The sequence below is a fragment of the Pan paniscus genome, chromosome 16 (genome assembly GCF_029289425.2).
Source record: "Pan paniscus chromosome 16, NHGRI_mPanPan1-v2.0_pri, whole genome shotgun sequence".
Lineage (NCBI taxonomy): Eukaryota > Metazoa > Chordata > Mammalia > Primates > Hominidae > Pan > Pan paniscus.
Window position 1 is genome coordinate 40,596,325 of NC_073265.2, and position 20,640 is coordinate 40,616,964.

The window sequence follows — 20,640 nt, forward strand, 5'->3', positions numbered from 1 at the left end:
TAAGAACTCAGTTCAATAATCTATGTAAAGTCCTTAATACAGTGCCTAGAACTCAATATGTTTTCACTCATCAATATTATTTTAGTATTTTTCAAATGCTGCCATTCTGTGTTTCAGGGAATTTGGAAGCCTTGTAATAAAAAGAATTTGGAGATAAATCAAAAGAACTTGCCAGAAAAACAGCAGATTCTAGAATGACCCTAAAGTTTGGAATCTTGGGTGACTGGGACAACACACAGACCTCTAGAAAAAATACTGTTTTCCAGATAGGTGTTTTGATAGTTAATGGGGACTAAAAAGGAAAAATGTATTTTGGATATTGGATTTAGGGGGATTAATTATACTAAGCATAATTGGAAAATATTTGACTGTAGTTGGGCAACCCTTCCAGGTCCCCTTCCACCACATGGAAGCTTTACTTTAGCTTTCACTTTCCTTTCACTTTCACTTTAATAAATCTTGCCACTGCACACTCTTTGGGTCCACGCATTTCTCTAATTGAGCTGTAACACTTGCCACTGTGGTCCACGGCTTCATTCCTTGAAGCCTGTGAGACCATGAATCCTTCAATTGAGAAAAACCTTTGATCGGGAGAAGACTTCTCGTCTCATTTCTGGGGGCCTGTCTGGGATTTCTCCAAAGCGGTAACACTGGACCCCTTTCACTTGCTATTCTGTTCTATCTTCTTGCTAGAAATTGGAGGAAAACACGAGGCACCTGTCGGCCATTTAAAAGTGACAAGTGCAGCCATCTGACTTAAGACACAGGTGTGAGACTTTCTGGGAGAGGGCTCTCTAACAACCCCCAGCCCTCTGGCCTGGGAGCATTGGTTTGCCTGGAACCAGTTCCACCTTTTTCTACCTTTCCTGAGAAAAGCCAAGGGCTGACTAGAGGCGGAAAACTGTCATCCCGAACTCCCAGCACTGACCCGGTTGAGATCATGGCACAGCCAGAAGCCTCTACTCTGCAGCCGCCCATGCATGCATTCCATGCCTCCTGGTTCTAATGTCCTCAGAGAAGACTTTCTTGAGGCCCTATCCTCTAGGATCTTTCCTACCCCTGAATTTAAGAATCATCTTTGGGCTAGGAGCCTAAGTTGAGGGAGGTGAAAATCCAAAGACCCTTGCCCATGGTGCCCCCATGGGCACGGACCTGTCCGTGCCCTGTCCCTCGTACCTGTCCCTAGGGACCTGTCCCTCATACCCTGTACCCTAGGCACTATCCGGGACATCAAAAGGCGTGTCAGTGGCTGATAGAAGGCCTAGGACATTTTTCCTTTGGTGCCCTAAACTTACTCCAGATTATAGAGGCTACTTTAATTACCACCTTTCCCATCTGGGATCAGCGATTAGAACTGTAGAACTTCTCCACTCAAAGCAGTGAGACTTATGGGCCGAAAACAATATAATAGATAATAGGTCCCCCCAATTCAAGTCCAAAGGTCAATGAATATTCTTAGGAGGGCAAATAGGTGACAGAAAATTCAGGTACGAAAAGCACTGTTCCAACCTTGGTCCTCCAATTTGCCACTGCCTACCCTAAAACTGTTGTGCTTCAGTGCCATTTTCAAGGAATTTATCTCGCTGGGACAGCTCCAAGCCCAGAAATATGCTAACTGGTACCTGGTCTCTGAATTCAAAATACACCCCGAACCTAAGACTCACTCTTAGATGCAAAGGTAATTGTGGGCATGCTGGTAAGGAGCCACTAAAATCCAGTAGTCCCGGTCCCCTTTTTTGTGTGGCTAAAAAAGGACAGGAAACAAGTGCGGGCAAAACTGCTATGTCGGTAAGCACAATTAAATTCATTAAGCAGGGTTCCATGGGTGATTGCACACCCTGGAAAGAAAAGGACACTAGAACCATAGGGGATGCCCTAGGGCTAGTGCTCACTAGGGGATGACTAGGGGTGTGGGCACTTCTATGTTCTCCTTTCAGATGGGAGACGTCCCTCAAAAGCAAAACCACCCCTGAGGTGTATTCTGGATAACTGGGACCAATTTGACCCTCAAACGCTGAAGAAGAAGTGACTTATATTTTTCTGCAGCACCATCTGGCCACAATAGCCTCTTCCCGGTGGAGAGACATGGCCACCCGAGAGAAGTAACTATAATACCGTCCTACACCTAGGTGTCTTTTGTAAACAGGAGGGCAAATGGAGTGAAGTGCCATATATACAGGTTTTTTTCTCACTAGGGGATAACCCACAATTATGTAAAAAATGTAATTTACATCCTACCAGGGGTCCTCAAAGCCTACACCCATACTCAGGTCTCCCCATGGCTCCCCCTCCCACTAGTAAGGACTCTCCTTTGGCCCTAATGGCCCAAAAGGAACCAGACAAAAAGATAGTCAAGGAACCAAAAGCCACCAATGGCCCTCGATTGTGCCCCCTCCAAGCCGTGGGAGGAGGAGGAGACTTTGGCCCAGCATGAGTGCATGTCCCCTTTTCCCTCTCAGACTTAAAACAGATCAAACTGGACCTAGGAAAATTCTTAGATAATCCTGATGGATATGTAGACGTCTTACAGGGATTAGGACAATCTTTTGATTTAGCATGGAGAGATACTATGTTGTCGTTAGGTCAAACATTAACTCCCAACGAAAAAGAGGCCACAGCTAAGGCTGCAGGATCCCCGGGAGTTTGGGGATCTCTGGTACCTAAGCCAGGTAAATGATAAAATGACATCAGAAGAAAGGGAACAATTCCCCACAGGCCAACAGGCGGTTCCCAGTGTGGATCCCCATTGGGACCTCAATTTGGAGCATGGAGACTGGAGTCACAGGCATTTACTGACTTGCATACTAGAGGGATTAAGAAAGACCAGAAAAAAGCCAATGAAGTACTCAATGATGTCCGCCATAACACAGGGAAAGGAAGAAAACCCTATGGCATTTTTAGAGAGGCTAAGGGAGGCATTAAGAATGCATACCTCAGCCAGGCGCCGTGGCTCATGCCTGTAATCCCAGCACTTTGGGAGGCCGAGGCGGGCGGATCACGAGGTCAGGAGATCGAGACCATCCTGGCTAACACGGTGAAACCCTATCTCTACTAAAAATGCAAAAAAAAATTAGCCAGGCGTGGTGGCAGGCACCTGTAGTCCCAGCTGCTTGGGAGGCTGAGGCAGGAGAATGATGTGAACCCGGGAGGCGGAGCTTGCTGTGAGCCTAGATTGCGCCACTGCACTCCAGCCTGGGCGACATTGTGAGACTCTGTCTCAAAAAAAAAAAAAAAAGAAGAAGAAAGCATACCTCTTTGTCACCTGACTCTACTGAAGGCCAACTAATTTTAAAGGATAAGTTTATCACTCAGTCAGCTGCAGACATTAGAAAGAAACTTCAAAAGTCTGCCCGGGGCCCCGAGCAAAATTTGGAAACTCTATTGAATTTGGCAACTTCAGTGTTTTGTAATAGAGATCAGGAGGAGCAGGCTGAACGAGACAGATGAGACAAGAAAAAGGCCTCCACCTTAGTCATGGCCCTCAGACAGACGAACTTCAAACTTCGGTGGCTCTGAAAGAAAGAAAGGCTGGGCAGGCAACCCACCTAACAGAGCTTATCATCAGTGTGGCTTACAGGAGCACTTCAAAAAGGACTGCCCAAACAATAAGCTGCCCCCTCGTCCATGTCCCTTGTGCCAGGGGGATCACTGGAAGGCACACTGCCCCCGAGGGCGAAGGTTCACTGGGCCAGAGGCCACTAACCAGATGGTACCACAACAGGACTGAGGGTGCCCGGGGCAGGCACCAACCCATGTCATCACCATCACAGAGAGCCCCAGGTAAGCTTAACCATTGAAGGCCAGGAAACTAACTTCCTCCTGGACACTGGCACGGCCTTCTCAGTTTTACTCTTCTGTCCCAGATAACTATCCTCCAGGTCTGTCACCATCAAAGGGGTCCTAGGACAGCCAATACTAGGTATTTCTCCCACCCCCTAAGTTGTGACTGGGGAACCTTATTTTTCTCACATGCCTTTCTTATCATGCCTGAGAGCCCTACTCCTTTACTAGGGAGGGACATATTAGCTAAAGCAGGGGCCATTATATACTTATTGTTCATGACATAGGTAGATATCCCCTGTGTGGAGGGAGGAGGGGGCTGAGCAGGAAGTAGATTGAGAAAACACTCTTACAGATGTTTTTGCTCTGTACAAGGGATGCCACAGGGCAGCATTTGGAGATAATGGTCTTAATTCTTTTGTCCATTCCTCCCAACATCAGACGACTTGGTTAACTATGATTTCTGACTATTGGATGAATGTAAGAATGCTTAGATAAAAATCAGAAAGTATCTGAAGTTGTTTTTGAAGGGAACAATGTGAGTACAAAATATTGCTGTTGGTGGTTGCTGAAAGATGATTCCAGCAGTACTCCTGCTTAGAAACTCCATTAGAGGCCTGGGGAAGACAAGTGATTCTCAGCTCACTTCAAAACACTCATCCCTTCCTACCCTAACTTCTTCTGCACTTATTTGTGTCATACAACTCAAACTTTGGTTTTCTACAATTTTGGCCTCTAATTTGTCACCTTTAGTCACCTTATCTCTTTAAATATGTCTCATGGTTTTTTGCTATGCCTCTACTGAAGTATTTGATGAATACCTCTTGACTATAGACTGATCCATGACTTGAATAGTGCATATATAAATTTGGGTATCTGCCAGTTTCTGAACCTGGTTTCTTGCCATACTAAGAGTTTTAGAGGTGGGTCCTAGAACATTAAAAAAATCCCATCCTAGGAATTCGTGCTACTCACCAAATAGGAGATGACATCTGGTATGGGTAAGACTGACTTAGAGAACTGCTCTACCAATCAAAGATTCATTCATTCAATATGAGCACCTATTATATCCAAGGCACTATTGTAGGTACTCAAGAAACAGTGTGAACAAAACATATATATATCCCTGTTCTCTTGAGGTTTATGTTCTGGCGGGGAGGAGACAAAAAACCAAAGCAAATAAGTAATTTATCTATAGTGGTAGAAGGTTGATAAGTGCTATGAAGAACAATAAAGTGGTTGGGCATGATTGCGCATGCTTGTAATTCCAGCTACTCAGGAGGCTGAGATAGGAGATTCGCTTGAACCCCAGGAGGCAGAGGTTGCAGTGAGCCAAGATCATGCCACTGCACTCCAGCCTGGGCAACAGAGCAAGACTCCATCTAAAAAACAAAAAGAACAATAAAGCAGAGAGGAGGATTAGGGAGGGGTAATAGGAAGCTGTAATTATAAGTAGTGTGGCTGGGGAAGCCTGACTGAGGAGGCAACATTTGAGCAGAGACTTGAAGGAGATCAGAGAATGAGCCATGTGGATATGTGGGGAAAGGGCCATTTGGGCAGAGGGAATAGCAAGTGCAAAGTCCCTGAGGTGAGAGAGCTCAGGGAAGGAGACTGGACCAAAGTGAGTGGGAAGAAGAGTAATAACAAAGGAGGTCAGGGCCGGGCATGGTGGCTCATGCCTGTAATCCCAGAACTTTGGGAGTAGAAGGCGGGCGGATCACCTGAGGTCAGGAGTTCGAGACCAGACTGACCAACTTGGAGAAACTCCATCTCTACCAAACATATACAAATTAGCTCAGCATGGTGGTGCATGCCTGTAATCCCAGCTACTTGGGAGGCTGAGGCAGGAGAATCGCTTGAACCAGGGAGGCAGACATTGCAGTGAGCTGAGATTGTGCCACTGCACTTCAGCCTGGGTGACAGAGCGAGACTCTGTCTCAAAAAAAGAAAGAAAGAAAGAAAGAAAGGATGTCAGAAAGATGATTGGGTTGGGTGGGGGAAGGAGGGACAAGAGACCAGTTCATGTAGAGCCTTGAAAGCTATTGTAAGGACATTGGCTTTTATGGGGAATCTTTGGAGGGTTTGGGGCAGAAGAGTGACATGATCTCACCTGAATTCTCAGTGAATCACTCTGACTTCTCAATGATGAGAATCTGGCTTCTCAATGATGAGAATAGACTTTGTGGGTGGGCAAGTTAGGTCGTGGAAGTAGGGGGGCTATTTATATAGCCATTGCAATAATCCAGGTGAAAGATGATAGTGGCTTAGACCAAGTGAAAGCAGTGGACATGATAAGTGGATGGTGTAAAGATATGTCTGATAGTTGAGCTGATAAAATTTTCTGACAGTTTAAATGCGATGTGAATTGAGCTGATAAAATTTTCTGACAGTTTAAATGTGATGTGAGAGGAAAAAAAATAGAGGAATTGAAGGACTTCAAGGTTAGTGGCTGAGCAATGGGAAGGAAAGATTTGCCATTAACTGAGATGGCAAAACTGCAGATAGAACAGGTTTAGGGGGAAGATGAAGAGTTCAGTTTTGAATGTTGTTACATTGAGATGTTCATTAGATGTCCAAGGGAAGATGTCATCAAGAAGTACCTGCATACTTGGGTCTGGGAGGGGGTGTCAGCTGGAGGCATAGTCAGGAAATCATGGAGATGCTAAGCATGATATTATTCATTACTTGGACTTAGGGAGGCTTCATCAAGAGTCTATCTATTCCTTATGAAACCCAGACTGTTATTTTTTCAAGTCCTTTATAAACAACAAAATTCAGTCAATCAACTGTATTGTGAGCCTTTTGTGCCCACAGATTTTGCCTTATTTTTAAAAGCATAGGGCTCGGCTTATCATGTGTTTGCTGATGAAAACATCGGTACTTCTAAATCAGTGAAAAATATCTTGGAAAGAAGCTTAAAAGAAGCCTTTTCACAACCAAGTAAAATGTAAATCAATATAACAAACACTCAGCGCCTGTTACGGGCATGTGGGTGCACACTGTGGGTGCTGAGGAAGAACAAGAAAGGAACCCTCAAGGAATTCACAGGCGAGTGGGAGGGAAAAGAAAAATCCTCAAACACTTATGACACAAGCAATAGATAATAGGACCCTAAGAGGGATATGAATAAAGCCCAGTGGGCGATCAGGAAGCGTTTCGAGAAGGAGGCAGCATACCAGTCAAATCTTGAAGGATGGGAGAGGGGAATGCCCTTGAAGAGCAGGTGGTTCATTTTAGCTTGAGCACGATACAGGTAGATGCAAAAATGTCCAAAGATTCTTTATTTTACCTTTGCTTTTGAAAATTATTTGGACTATAGAATTCTAGACAGAAAATGTTTTTCTTTCAGCACTTAAAAATGTTACTCTACTATCTTCTCACTTGCATTGTCTCCATTGAAGAAGGCTGCTGTTATCCTTAGCTGTGTTTCTCTCTGTGGAATGTGCCATTTTTCCTTTGGCTGCCTTTAAGATTTTCTCTTCATCATATGTTTTAAACAGTTGTATGTCATTTTCTTCATGTTTCTTGTCTCTGGAGCTTCTTTAGCTTGTTGAATCTATGGGTTTATAGTTTTTATTGAATTTTGGAATTTTTTTTGCCATTGGTACTTCAGAAAAGTTTCCGTCCTCCCTGCCAGCACTGGACTCTAATTACACGGGTATTGGGCTACTCGAAGTTGTCCCATAGCTCACGAATACTCTGCTCACTTTTAAAAAGCATTTCTTCTCCATGTGTTTCATTTTGGATAGTTTCTACTGCTATATCTTCAAGTTCACTAACCTTTCATCTGCAATGTCTAATTTGCCCTTAGTCCTATCCAAAATAAGCCCTGTACTTATTTTTTCTTTAGAGACAGGCTCTCGCTCTGTCACCCAGACTGGAGTGTAATGGCACAATCATAGCTCACTGCAGCCTTGAACTCCTGGGCTCAAGTCATCCTTCTGCTTTGGCCTCCCAAAGTGCTGGGATTACAGGTGCGAGTCACTGCACCTGGCCTAGTTTACTTTTCATATCAGACATTGTAGTTTTCATTTTTAGAGTTTGAGTTGGGTGGTTTTTATATCATTTATATTTCTGTTTAGCATGTTCAATCTTTCCTCTAGCTTCTTGAACATACGAAAATGGTTAATAAAAATAGCCATTTTATTGTCTTTGTCTACTAATTTTTTTGTATCATTTCTGAGTGGGTTTCAATTAATTGATTTTTCTCCCTCATTATTGGTTGTGTTTTCTTGCTTCTTCAAAGATCTGGTAATTATTATTGACTGTTAGACATTGTAAATTTTACCTTGTTGGGTGCTATAGCTCAGTGAGGCACCCTTTAATTACCAAGGGGAAGAAATAGCCTTGAGTAAGTTCCACATGGCTGACCATACCAGAAACTACACATTCTAACCTCATGCCAAAAATGTCCTACTGTTTATTTAGCAGTCAAATAAGAATTCAAAGCACAAAAACAACAGAAGATAAATACAAGTGTGAAGCTGGTACTTCAACAAATGGCTCTAAAATTGGAGAATCAGCAGCCTGGAATTAAGCCAGACTAGCTGGGAAAAGTATTAGAGTCTTGGTAGTTCAAAGGTGTTTTTTAAAGAGGAGAGCCCAACTCTTGATGGATTGGACCACTGACACCAAGAAGGGGCTGCAGGTGTTTGATTATGGTGACAGTAATTTTTAAAAAATATATTCATTTGTTATTTGAATTTTTTTTAATTGTATGAGATTTTTTCATTAATTTTCTTTATTTTTAATTGGAGCTTTTAATCTTTACTAATTTGCAAGTGCTCTTCATATAGGAAAGTTATTAATTTTTTGTGTATAATACACGTTTCCATATTTTTCCTGTAATAACAATTATAATGTTTATTGAGAATGTACAACATGCCAGGTGTTATGGTAACAGCATTAGGTATGTGTTTCAAAAAGGTCTTTATCTTATCCTGATAATAACTCTGTGAGGCAGTCATTATTATTATTATCATCATCATCATTATTCCCATTTTACAGACAGGTCATCGAGGTTTGGAGAGGTTGAACATCCTGTGCAAGGTCACACAGCCAGTGAGTGGACGAGCTAGAATTCAGAGTATGTCTGACTCCCAAGTCCACGATATTTACACTACACCTTTGGCCTCAGGTGTTGCCTACATTTTGTTTATGGGCATTTTGGGAACGGATTGGATGTTTTTCATTTTCATGCAGTCAAATCCGTAAAATCTTTCATTCTTGGGTTCTTCTTCTGCTTTTATGTATAGAATGTTCTTTCCTACCTCAAGATCTCAAGATCAGGTAAATATTCACCTGCATTTTCTCATAAATACATACAGTTTCAGTTGAAAGCTATCCTGTTACATTTGTATGTGTTTAAAACAGAGATAAAAAGAGCCTGTCCCCTTTAAGAAACAATTGTCCAGAATAAGTTGCAGGACTCACAAATAGGCAATTCACTACCAAACAACTTCTTAAAAATAAAGTAAGGGCAAGGATGTGAGATTAGTAAATGGATTTACAGATGCTTCTTTTTTTATGACTGGGGAAGAACTATCTCAGGGTCAGCTGCAGTAGTTAAGGAGATAGAACGTCAAGTTGTCACTGTGTGTGTGTCTGTTTCTGACCGGGGGGACGAACAATCCAAACACAGCCATATTGGGAGAACACAGTCGGAAGCCACCTTTGGGAGTGGCCCAGGATTTCTGGTTCTGGAACTGGGTCAGCCAGTTCATGCAAGAAGGAGGCCTTGCTGCTGGCAGCTACCATCTAACCAGGCAACTGAGGGAAAAGCACAAGGACTTGTCATTACTGAGTGGCGGTTGCTTGAACTGAAGACTGGGCAAGGCTGAAAACCTGGGGCTTGATAGAGCCTGTGGGGCTCCAGGTGGGAGAAGGGAAAGGTTTAGGAAGGTGGTTATAATGACCAATGACAACTTACAATTAGTGCATTAAGGCACTTATCCGTTTACACCTGGTTGTTTCTATAAGTCTTAGTAAGATTTATTCAGATTACATTTTGAATTCAGTTGTCAAACTGAGCTGGTGATTAGACTTTCATGAATATCTTTATTAAAATAGCATGAATTCAAATAAGCGAGGTGGCTCACACCTGTAATCCCAGGACTGTGGGAGGCTGACGCAGGATTATTTGAGCCCAGGTGTTTGAGATCAGTCTGGGCATCATAGGCAGACCCCATCTCTACATTAAATTTAAAAACTAGCCAGGCATGGTGGCACGTGACTGTGGTCCCAGCCACTCAGGAGAATTGCTTGAGCCTGGGAGGTCGGGGCTGCCACTGCACTCCAGCCTGGACAACAGAGTAAGACCCTGTCTGAAAAAAAAAAAAGTATGAATTGAGGAGTTTTCAGAAAGCAGAATTAATTGATTGACATTTAAATCATGACCAAATGTGTTTCGATAACAGTACAAACATGCAAAGAGTGTTTTTATAAGGACTTCTTAATTTAATCCTCATAGCCACTCCCTGGGTAAATACTGTCACCTTTCCTATTGCATTTCCTATTTCATCAGAGAGGCTGGGAACCTGTCCAGGATCTTGCTGTGGTTAATAAGAAGAACCTCCTAGGCCATCTGCTGCCTCCGCTGGCTTATCCAGCCTTCCCCTTGACCTGGGGTTGGATCCTGAAGAAGAACACCTGGTGGGGGAAATCCTCCTTCGGGGACTTCAGGCATGCATTTTCAGATGTTCCCAATGTTAATCATTGTCACATGGAGTTTTTCTCCAAAGCCCTGATTTCAGCTGAAAGTAATTTTGCCAGAGACATTGGTGTGCAGGCGTTTGCTGGAACTGCCCCTTCCAAATGAGATTGCTGAGGAATCCTGAGCAGAGCCCCAGCTCCTGTGACTGCTGTAGCCCTTGCGTGCAAGAGGGCTGGCCAGGGCTTGTGGGTGGACTTCAAACCAACACTTGGTAATTATTTGTTTAAGATTTTATTAGAGAATCAGGGCAATGATGGAGGCAGAATGGGAAGGAGCACTGCTAGAGGTTCCACCCAGTCTCCACCAATTCAGTGCAGCTTTGCAGACTCGACTCAGCAAAACAAATGACTCGAGAATAAGCCCTACCCCTTGAAAGGCAGGCTGGCGTCCATCCCCATCCTAATCCACTTAGCAAAGCAGGAAGATCTAGTGAATACTATGGTTTCCCCATTGCATTGCATTTTCAGTGATGTCTTAGCCTCCTTTACATATCAGCACCCCAGTGTCAGCCTGGCTGACCCAGCCCGGAGCAGCCCTGGGTGCAGTCACGCAAGTGCCCTGACTCAAGATAGTGTGAAAGGCTTGTGTATTATTGCCCTACAGACCAGGCCACATCAATGGTCTCTGGTTTTGCTGTGATGTTGATAGAGACAGGAAGGGGATAGCCATGTCTCAGGAACCCTAACTAGATAATCCTAGCATCTCCAAGGTCCTGTTTTCTAGGGATTATTGGAGTAGCTGCAAAAATAAAATTATCCTAAACAAGCAGGCACAAAGAGAAGCAGGTATCCCCATGAGAGATTTTCAGTTTCTGTAAACAAAGTGACTGCCTGTCTGAAAGGAATAATATCATTGCTTGGGGAGCACATTCCCTTCCCATTTGAGCAAGTAATCAATGCTGAAGTCTTTTTTGAGTACCTACTATGTGCTTGATGCCATTCTGGTGCTGAGAAAGGGAATGGATAAGTGAATGTGGCAAACAGAAAAAGGACAAAATAGCCTCTACTATTCAGAGTCTAGTTGAGAAGTCAGTGTAACAGCGAAAAAGTGAGCCAGTGACTGGCCACGCTGCTGGGCACAGAAACGGGCAGTCAGTAGGGACTGGGCTCTTTGGAAGGCTGAGAAAGATTCCGCTGGACTCTGCAGATCCCTGGCAGGATGAATTGATAGAACACTTGCCCCCCAGGCCACTGATGTGGGATGGCAGAAGATGGCTGGACAGGCTCACTTGAGCTGTTAAATGCCTGCGACCCAACACGAGCTGGGGCCTAGGAGTCACACCCCAGAATTTCACTGTCGTGTTTCCAAGCAGCTGCATACAAGATATAAAAATTAGGTCAAGTTAGGATTTTACGAGTTTATTGTGCATACAAAGAAATGTTCATGAACTAAGAGACCTCAAACTGGAAAGTGGCAGAAAGTCTCAAATTTACAGCAGTTACAGCTCAGTTTCAAGAGCATAAAGGAGGAAGCGTTTTGGCCTGTTTCAGGATTGGATGTCATATATTCTTTCTTAAGGCATATGACTATGTAAGCTGATTTGCCTATAGCCGTTGGTTTAATTTCATTGAATCATGCTGATAAGATGAAAAGCTTACTGAGTGTTCTGTTTATGTTGAAGGTTTATGTTTTGGGGGGCAGGGAATCAGTAAGAGCTAAGTTTTGGTTATGTGGCTATGAGTAATTGGCCTTGGGTACTAAACTGTGGCCTCCAGTTTTATTTATTTACATTTAACAAAGGCAAGACCCATATTCCCGTTGGTGTTTGCAGAGTGCCCTCACCAAGTCTTGGCCCCTGTGTGAATTCCTGCCTTTCCCAGAAATGAGTCCAGGGTGTCTGACCCCAGCTTCAGATCCCATGAAGGATTCTTCTAACATCTGCGATCTAACCCTCCAGTGACAAGCAGGTGGACCACCACATTCATAGCCCCATCTCCCCAGTCCAAGCAATCTCAGCCAATGGTAAGGTGAATTATCATCTCCCGGAGCTTTTTCTAACAGGATCATTTGCATGCATATAATAACAGCAGTTCGCATAATTAAGGAGAGTCATACAAAGTATTCAGTTTTCTAAGAGATATGGAATTTAAGTTACAAAATAGATCAGACTGGAAGATGACTTAGCATTTAAACAGTGTTCCAGCCAGCAAACTGTAACCTGTGCTTGGAGAACTTCAGAGAAACCATGACAGGCCTCATTGTTTTAGTAACACACAAACCAGAGTAGCTGATGATAATGAGCAGGTTTGCTCTCTTACTTTTGTGTGAATTCATCCTGAGAGTAAAAGGTGAGAGAAAGGGAGTTCAAGAGAGCAGCCAGCCAAACACTGTGAGGTTTCGAGTTCCAATGAGCAGTAGCAGCTTACCACATTTAGCTCTATTCATTCTGATGAGAAAGACATGCTTTTGATTTAAGCCTTTTACCTACACACAGAAATTGGCACATTTTAAATTACACATCTATTAGTAAAAATTTAATATCCTGTTTATATGAAAAGTACACTAAAGCAAAAATCTGTGTTTCAAGTTGAATTCAGACAATTCCTTTTGCAAAGGCCGAGCAGTACAAAAAAATAGCAGTAGCTCACGTCTATAATCCCAGCATTTTGGGAGGCCGACACAGGAGGATTACTTGAACCAAGGAGTTCACGACCGGCCTAGATAACATAGAGAGATTCTATCACTACAAAAAGTAAATAAATTAGCCGGGCATGGTGCCACATGTCTGTAGTCCCAGCTACTTGGGAGGCTGAGGCAGGAGGATCTCCTGAGCCTGGGAGGTTAAAGCTGTAGTGAGCCATGTTCACATCACTGCACTCCAGCCTCAGTGACAGAGCGAGCCACTGTCTCCAAAAAAGAATAAAAAAGAAAAAGTAGATGAAGGGGAAATAGTCTCAGCTCTGAAAGCCAGCTAGGTGAGCCTAAACCAGCTACTCCCTGCCTTCTTTGGGCATCAGCTTTCTCATCCCTCCTCCCCACATCCTCTGAGTGTTTCTCACCACCTCTTACCCAGCATCCTCTGATGGGATCAGAGTCTGAAAATCATCTGTCATGTCCAACCCTCTCATTTTACAGACAAGTAACTAAGGTCAACCCCACCTGTTTACCCAGGGCAGCTCCATTTTTATTTGCTTTATATTTTGGGATTTGGTGCTTATATAAGAAAAAGAAAAGTCTTGTGGCTAATGAACAATTTGAAAATCACTGGACTTTACAAGAGTTCTAGTTCATTCTGTTCATTTGCCTAGAAACAACAGAGATCTGTCCAAGTAATTTCAAGTGATGGGGGTAATTGTGAGAATATGATGTTTGGGTTCACACAACACTAACATGCTTTCCATTCTCTCTGGATTACTAAAAACACAGAAAAATTAAAAAAAATCACTTATTATTCCAACATACCTTTACAACCATCTCAATTAAAAAGTGAGAAAAAAAAATCTGCCAGGTACAGTGGCTCACGCCTGTAATCCCAGCACTTTGGGAGGCTGAGGTGGGCAGATCACCTGAGGTCAGGAGTTCCAGACCAGCCTGGCCAACATGGTGAAATCTCATCTCTACTAAAAATACAAAAATTAGCTGGGTGTGGTGGTGTGCACCTATAGTCCTAGCTACTTGGGAGGCTGAGGCAGGAGAATTGCTTGAACCTGCCTCAAGCCGGAGGTTGCAGTGAATCAAGTTGGTGCCACTGCATTCCAGCATGGGCAACAGAGTGAGACTCCATCTCAAAAAATAAAAAATTAAAAAAAAAAAAACCTATCCCCTTCTTATTCCCTAGTCTCAGTCTCTAGGGGGAAGAATATCAGTTGTTTGGGTTCATGAACCTCCCAGCTTTTTTGTGTACTTATACAGAAACATCTAGGGATTATTTATCAACCAAAAAGTTGTGTTGCATTGTGTGGCTTGGGCTGCACTTTGCTTTTGTCACTTAACACCATGCCAAGGCTGTCTTTCCAATAGTACATATAGATCTATGTCATCCTTTAAAATTTGTTCAACAAGACCCTTATTGACAAACCTTTGCATGTTCTGCCACACAGTGTTGCATTGAGCATTTTTGTCCAGATATCCTTGTATACTCTTCCAAGTGGGATTCCTAATTTGTAGCATTTTCTTTTTAACAGATACTGCCAAATTATGTCCCATCTCTATTTAGTTTGAATTAAAACAAGCTCAAGCCATCTGATGCCAGGTCAGCAAGAAGTCTGTTCTTTTTCTCCTGGGGCCTCTTCCTTGGCCAAGATCCCCAAGAGTTCTGCTAATCCAATGAGAATAGTTCCCTTTTCAGAGAAAAAAACTGGAAAAGCTGGTCAGGCTGCCAGTAGGGCCCATTTGGGCTATCTTTTCCCCTAACGCTATTGTATTAGTCCACTTTCTGTTTATTATAACAGAATACCTGAAACTGGATAATTTATAAGAAAAGGATTTTTTTTTTCAAGATGGAGTCTCACTCTGTCGCCCAGGCTGGAGTGCAGTGGCTTGATCTCAGCTCACTGCAACCTCTGCCTCATGGGTTCAAGCGAGTCTCCTGCCTCAGCCTCCCAAGTAGCTGGGATTACAGAAGCATGGCACAATACCCAGCTAATTTTTTTCTATTTTTAGTAGAGGCAAGGTTTCCCGATATTGGCCAGGCTGATCTCGAACTCCTGACCTCAGGTGATCCACCCACCCTGGCCTCCCAAAGTGTTGGGACTATAGGCATGAGCCGCCGCGCCTGGCCAGGAATTTATCTTTTACAGTGATAGAGACTGAGAAGTCTAGGGTTGATGGGCTGCATCTGGTGACAGCCTTCTTGTTGGTGAGGATTCTCTGAAGAGTCCCAAGTGAGACAGAGCATCACATAGCAAGGGATTGAAGTGTGCTCACTCAGGACTCTCTTCCTCTTCACATGAAGCCACCAGTTCCACTACCATGATAACCCATTAATCCATGAATGGATTAATCCATTCTTGAGGGCAGAGCCCTCATGATCCAATAACCTCTTAAAAGGCCCCATTTCTCAATACTGCCACATTCAGGATTAAGTTTCAACATGAGTTTTGGAAGGGACACTCAAACCATAGCAGCTACCAAACATTCAATGCTGAAAACAAGTCGCCGTGCAATGTAATGTGTCCCTGTCCATTGCTGCATTGATCTTCCCACCTGGGAGATGAACCTGATGGGCCCCATTGTTTCTTCTGGGAGATGATTCTCACTCCTCAGTGATGCTTACAGCCAACAGGGCATTCATCCTGAGCTCTCAGGGCTACTGCTTATTATGTTGCACTCAGGTTGACAGCCCATCGTTCCCACTAAGTCTGTCCTCCATGCTAGTGTGGCTGGGTTGGACTTTTTCCTGTGCTTCACCCACCCTCTCCCCAGCACCACCAGATTCTCATATCATGAACTGATTAGCAATTTATTGTCATCTTCTCTCAGAGAAACTCTTCCTTAGAGACGGTTGATGTGCTTTCCCACTTGAACCACTTCTCAGCAGAGAAGTTCCAGGCCTGGGACCGGGCACTGTTCTAGACACAGGGCACCTTAGTCTCTTTTGTGCTGCTATAATGGAAAACCACAGATTGGGTAATTTATAATGAACAGAAATTTATTTCTCATAATTCTGGAGGCTGGGAAGTCCAAGATTGAGGTACCAGAATCTAGTGAGGGCCTTCTTCCTGCATCATTCTGCAGCAGAAGACAAAAGGGCAAGAGAGTGAACTCAAGCCCTCTTATAATCAGCATTAATTCATTCATGAGGGTGGAGTTCTGCAGACCTAAATGTCCTCCTTTAGGCCCCACCTCCCAACACTGTTATGTTGGGGATTATGTTTCCAACACATGCATTTGGGAGGACATATTCAAATCATAGTACAGGAGATGCAGACAAAACAAAGAAGTTTTTCTGCTCTCAAAATGCTTCCTTTCTCTGGGGAGCAGGAGTAGGTAATAAATATGTAAGCAAGATAATACAGTCATTCCTCAGTATCTGTGGGGGATTGGGTCCAGGACACCTGTGAATACCAAAATCCGCACACACTGAAGTTCCTGACTCTGGTCTTGTGGAACCCAAGTATATGAAAAGTCAGCCACCCATTTCTGAGAGTTTCGCATCCCTCAAATACTGTATTTTCAATCCATGTTTGGTTGCGGATGCAGAACCTGTGTATATGGAGAACTGACTATATTTACTGATAAAAGTTCGTGTACAAGTGGACCCACACAGTGCAAACCTGTATCATTCAAGGTCAACTGTACTGAATAATGATAAGTGCTACAAAGACAAAAGGCCAGATGAGGTGATGGGGAGTGGCTGTCTGGGCTCCCTTCAGTTGAGAGACAGGAAAGCCTGACTTGAGGCATCAGTGAAGCTCACCATGTAAAGATGTGTGGCACAGCACGCTAGGCAAGGCCAAGACCAGCGACGAGGCCAGTGCGACTGGAGCAGAGTGACAGTGATGGGCAGGGAGGGGGAGAGCACTGGGAGATGCCCTACAAGGTGCGGGGGCAGGGCCACAACATGGATGGGTCATGCCTAGTACCCCCAGGACAATGACCTCTAAGGACTCTTCCAGCTTCAACCTTCTCAAGACCTACCTCAAGACTTAAGAGGCCTTTATGCCAAATATGACTCCTTAATTTGACCATCTAGATTTTGTGACTTTCAATTGGGAGTTTTCTTATTTTGATTTCAATTTTTAATCATTATGACCAGAAAAAAGTTTCTAACTTTATGGCCACACCTTTTCATATCATATGTTTCATCTCAATACAATCTTATATCCACAGCCCAATTTTGATAAAAGACTATTCTTGAGTAAAGATTAACATAATTTACTGGTAAATATCTCAATTGACATTTAGCATACAAATGAAACCAAAAGGTCAGGAAATGAAAACTGCTTCATACTTTTTACAGAAGCTGCACCTGCCCCAGATCAGTGATTAGTACCAAACAGAAAGGCTAATTTTCCCTATTGTTGCTTCTGTTGTTTCCAACCACCCCTTCTGCTGTGATCCCCCAGGCAACAAATGAAGCCTTTGTGAAGTCTTTTCTGGTCCTCTCAATGGGCAATTACACATTTTTAAGACAATAAATTTTGTTCCTAGTGTAGCTGATTACATTCATTTATGAAAATGACTAAAGGCAGTGAATCAATTTTTTTTCTGTCTGGTGATGTTAAGATAATCACCAGAGCCATAATAGAAAGTAGAGTGGACCTGGAATCAGGAAACCTGGAGTTGAGTCCCATTTCTTCTACCAGCAAGCTGTGTGATTTTGAGTAAATGATGGCATCTCTCTAAGCCTCTATTTTCTTATCTGAGTTAAATGGATAAGTGTACTCCAACTCAGAGAGCTACTGGGGGTGAGGGGACATCCAGAAGTCTTCCAAGGCATTGGTAAACTTCCATTTCATTTCATATATATGTGTTTGTCATATTATTCATCTTTAAATTATCTGTACACATTTTTTTCTTTCTTTCTTTTCCTTTTTTTTTTTTTTTTTATTTTTTTTTAGACAGGGTCTTGCTCTGTCACCCAGGCTGGAGTGCAGTGGTGGGATCACTGCTCACTGCAGCCTCAGCCTCCAGGGTTCAAACAATCCTCCCACCTCAGCCTCCTAAGTAGCTGGGATTATAGATGCATGCCACTATATCCAGCTAATTTTTAATTTTTTCATGGAGAAAGGGTCTTACTATGTTACCCAGGCTGGTTGGGCTCAAATCAATCTTCCCACCTTGGCCTACCAAAGCACTGGGATTACAGACATGATCCACCACACCAGGCCCACATTCTCTACGTGTGTGATATGTATGGATATTTCACAATAAGTTTCTAAAGCAGGCAATAAATAGCTGTTGACATACTTGACAAAAAGTAAATACAATATAAGTTTTCCTCTGGATCTCTTAACAAACAGAATAAATCTAGATACAATACAAAAATTATTTTCCCTTCACATCAAAACATGGCATTTTGAAAAATAGTTTAATGGAAAGAGTAATCAGTGAAATTTTTGAAAAAGACAAAGATTGTATCATGTTTAGTACAGCTCCCTTCCACCCTGGCCCTCCATTTTCCCCTCACTTGAGGTTTTCTAAATCTACACAAATATTCTGGAAAGATAAAGAGATTATCTTAAAAGCAGCAAGAGACAAACATATAGAAGCATTTCTGTGTGCAGCACTGTTTTACATGAACAAAAGTATGTCATATGTGCTGCTCTATATTTGCATTTTTTCATTTATCTTAGAGATCTTTCAGTAGCAGCCTATGAATTTAGCACAGTCAGATTTGTTTTTTCTGAAGCTCGTTGGAGCAGTGTGGAGAATGGGAAGGGGTATACAGTGGGTGTGAGGCAGCCAGATGTTTTCCTTATTCCCATTGGTTTTGAAAACATCAGGCTAATGCCATGCTGCAGTGACCACCTGCCACAGGTGGTCATCCAGTGGGGAGTGTCCACATGGCATGAGAATCACTGCCACCCAGGGGCAGTTTCCACATGCCAGGGACTGAGCAGGTGCAATCCTCAAGGCCAGGTGCTTATATTATTCAGAGGAGGAGATCAGAGTTCCAAGAGGTTAAGTACTTCATCTGTGTTCACCCAGTTAGTAGGTGCTTCCTCCCAACCACTAGGCTCACCACCCCTTTTATTCAGGCCCAAAATTTGAGCCCTTCAGATGCTGTGGGGGCTGGCTCATTATGGTGGTGAAAGTTGGATTTGGCAATTCCCTCGTCATCCTCTGTCAGAATTCCATAGAAATTCAAGGAAATTCTCTTGATGATGTTGATAGATAAGCTGCTGATAGCGAATATTCTTAGATCTTTTAAGGGTTTCTTTCAAGTGTTATGTTAACTACAGTCATATGTCATGTAACCACAGGGATACATTCTAAGAAATACGTCATTAGGCAATTGTTGTGTAAATATCATGGTGTGTACTTGCACCAAACTAGATGCCATAGCCTACAACACACCTCAGCTATGTGGAAAAGCCTATTGCTCCTAGGCTACAAACCTGTACAGCATGTTACAGTACTGAATGCTGTAGGCAACTGTAACACAGTGGTAAATATTTGTGTATCTAAACATAGGAAAGGTACCATAAAACAACAGTATAAAAGATTTAAAATGGCTCACCTGTATAGGACACTTACCATGAATGGAGCTACAGGACTGGGGTAGCTCTGGGTGAGTCAGTGAGTGAGTGGTGAGTGAATGTGGAGGCCCAGGACATGACTGTACACCACTGTAGACTCTATAAACACTGTACACTTAGGCTACACCGAATTTATTTTAAAATATTTTCTTTCTCCAACAAATTAACCTTAGCTTAATGTGACATGTTTACTTTATAAAATTTTAATTTCTTTTACTTTTTGACTTGTAATAACACTTACAACACAAACACATTGTACAGATCTACAAAAATACTTTATATCCTTATTATGTAAGCTTTTTCCTATTTTTAAAATTTGGTGTTTTTTGTTTGTTTGCTTGTTTACTTTTTAAGCTTTTTTGTTAAAAATGAAGACACAAACTCACACATTAGCCTAGGCCTACACAGGGTCAGGATCATCAATATCACTGTGTTCCATCTCCACATCTTGTCCTATTGGAGGGTCTCCAGGGGCAATAACATGCATGGAGCTGTGACAACAGTGCCTTCCTCTGGAATACCTCCTGAAGACCTGCCTAAGACTGTTTTACAGTTAACTTTTTTCTTCTAAGTAGAAGGAGTACAGTCTATAATAACAATACAAAATATGGTGACGTCAAGATGTCAGCTGGAAACTTTTTAAAAAGATTTTAAAAAGGATAACATAGTAAATGCATAAAGCAGTAATAGTCATTTATTATCAAATATTATGTACTATACATAATTGTACGTGCTATGCTTTTTACAATCTGCAGTGCGGTAGGTTTGTTTATACCAGCATCACCACAAACACGAAGTCATGCATTGCACCAAGACACTACCCCGTGACTGGACAAATGAGGTTTGCAGTTCCATTGTAATCTTATGAAATCACCATTGTGTACGATTCGTTGTTGACTGCAGCACCACTTGGTGGGACATCACTGCATTTTCCTTGAACTTCCGCGGGTTCTCCTAAAGTTACTTGGTGACTTTTTATGATTGCTTTCTGCTCGTCTGAATAAA

The 20,640-nt window shown here is 42.8% G+C and overlaps 1 protein-coding gene across 3 annotated transcripts in view; it reads left to right on the forward strand.

Moving 5' to 3' along the window:
* The window catches only part of GLDN (gliomedin), a 66,874-nt gene that overhangs the window by 15,473 nt on the left and 30,761 nt on the right, over positions 1–20,640 (forward strand). The window lies entirely within an intron of this gene.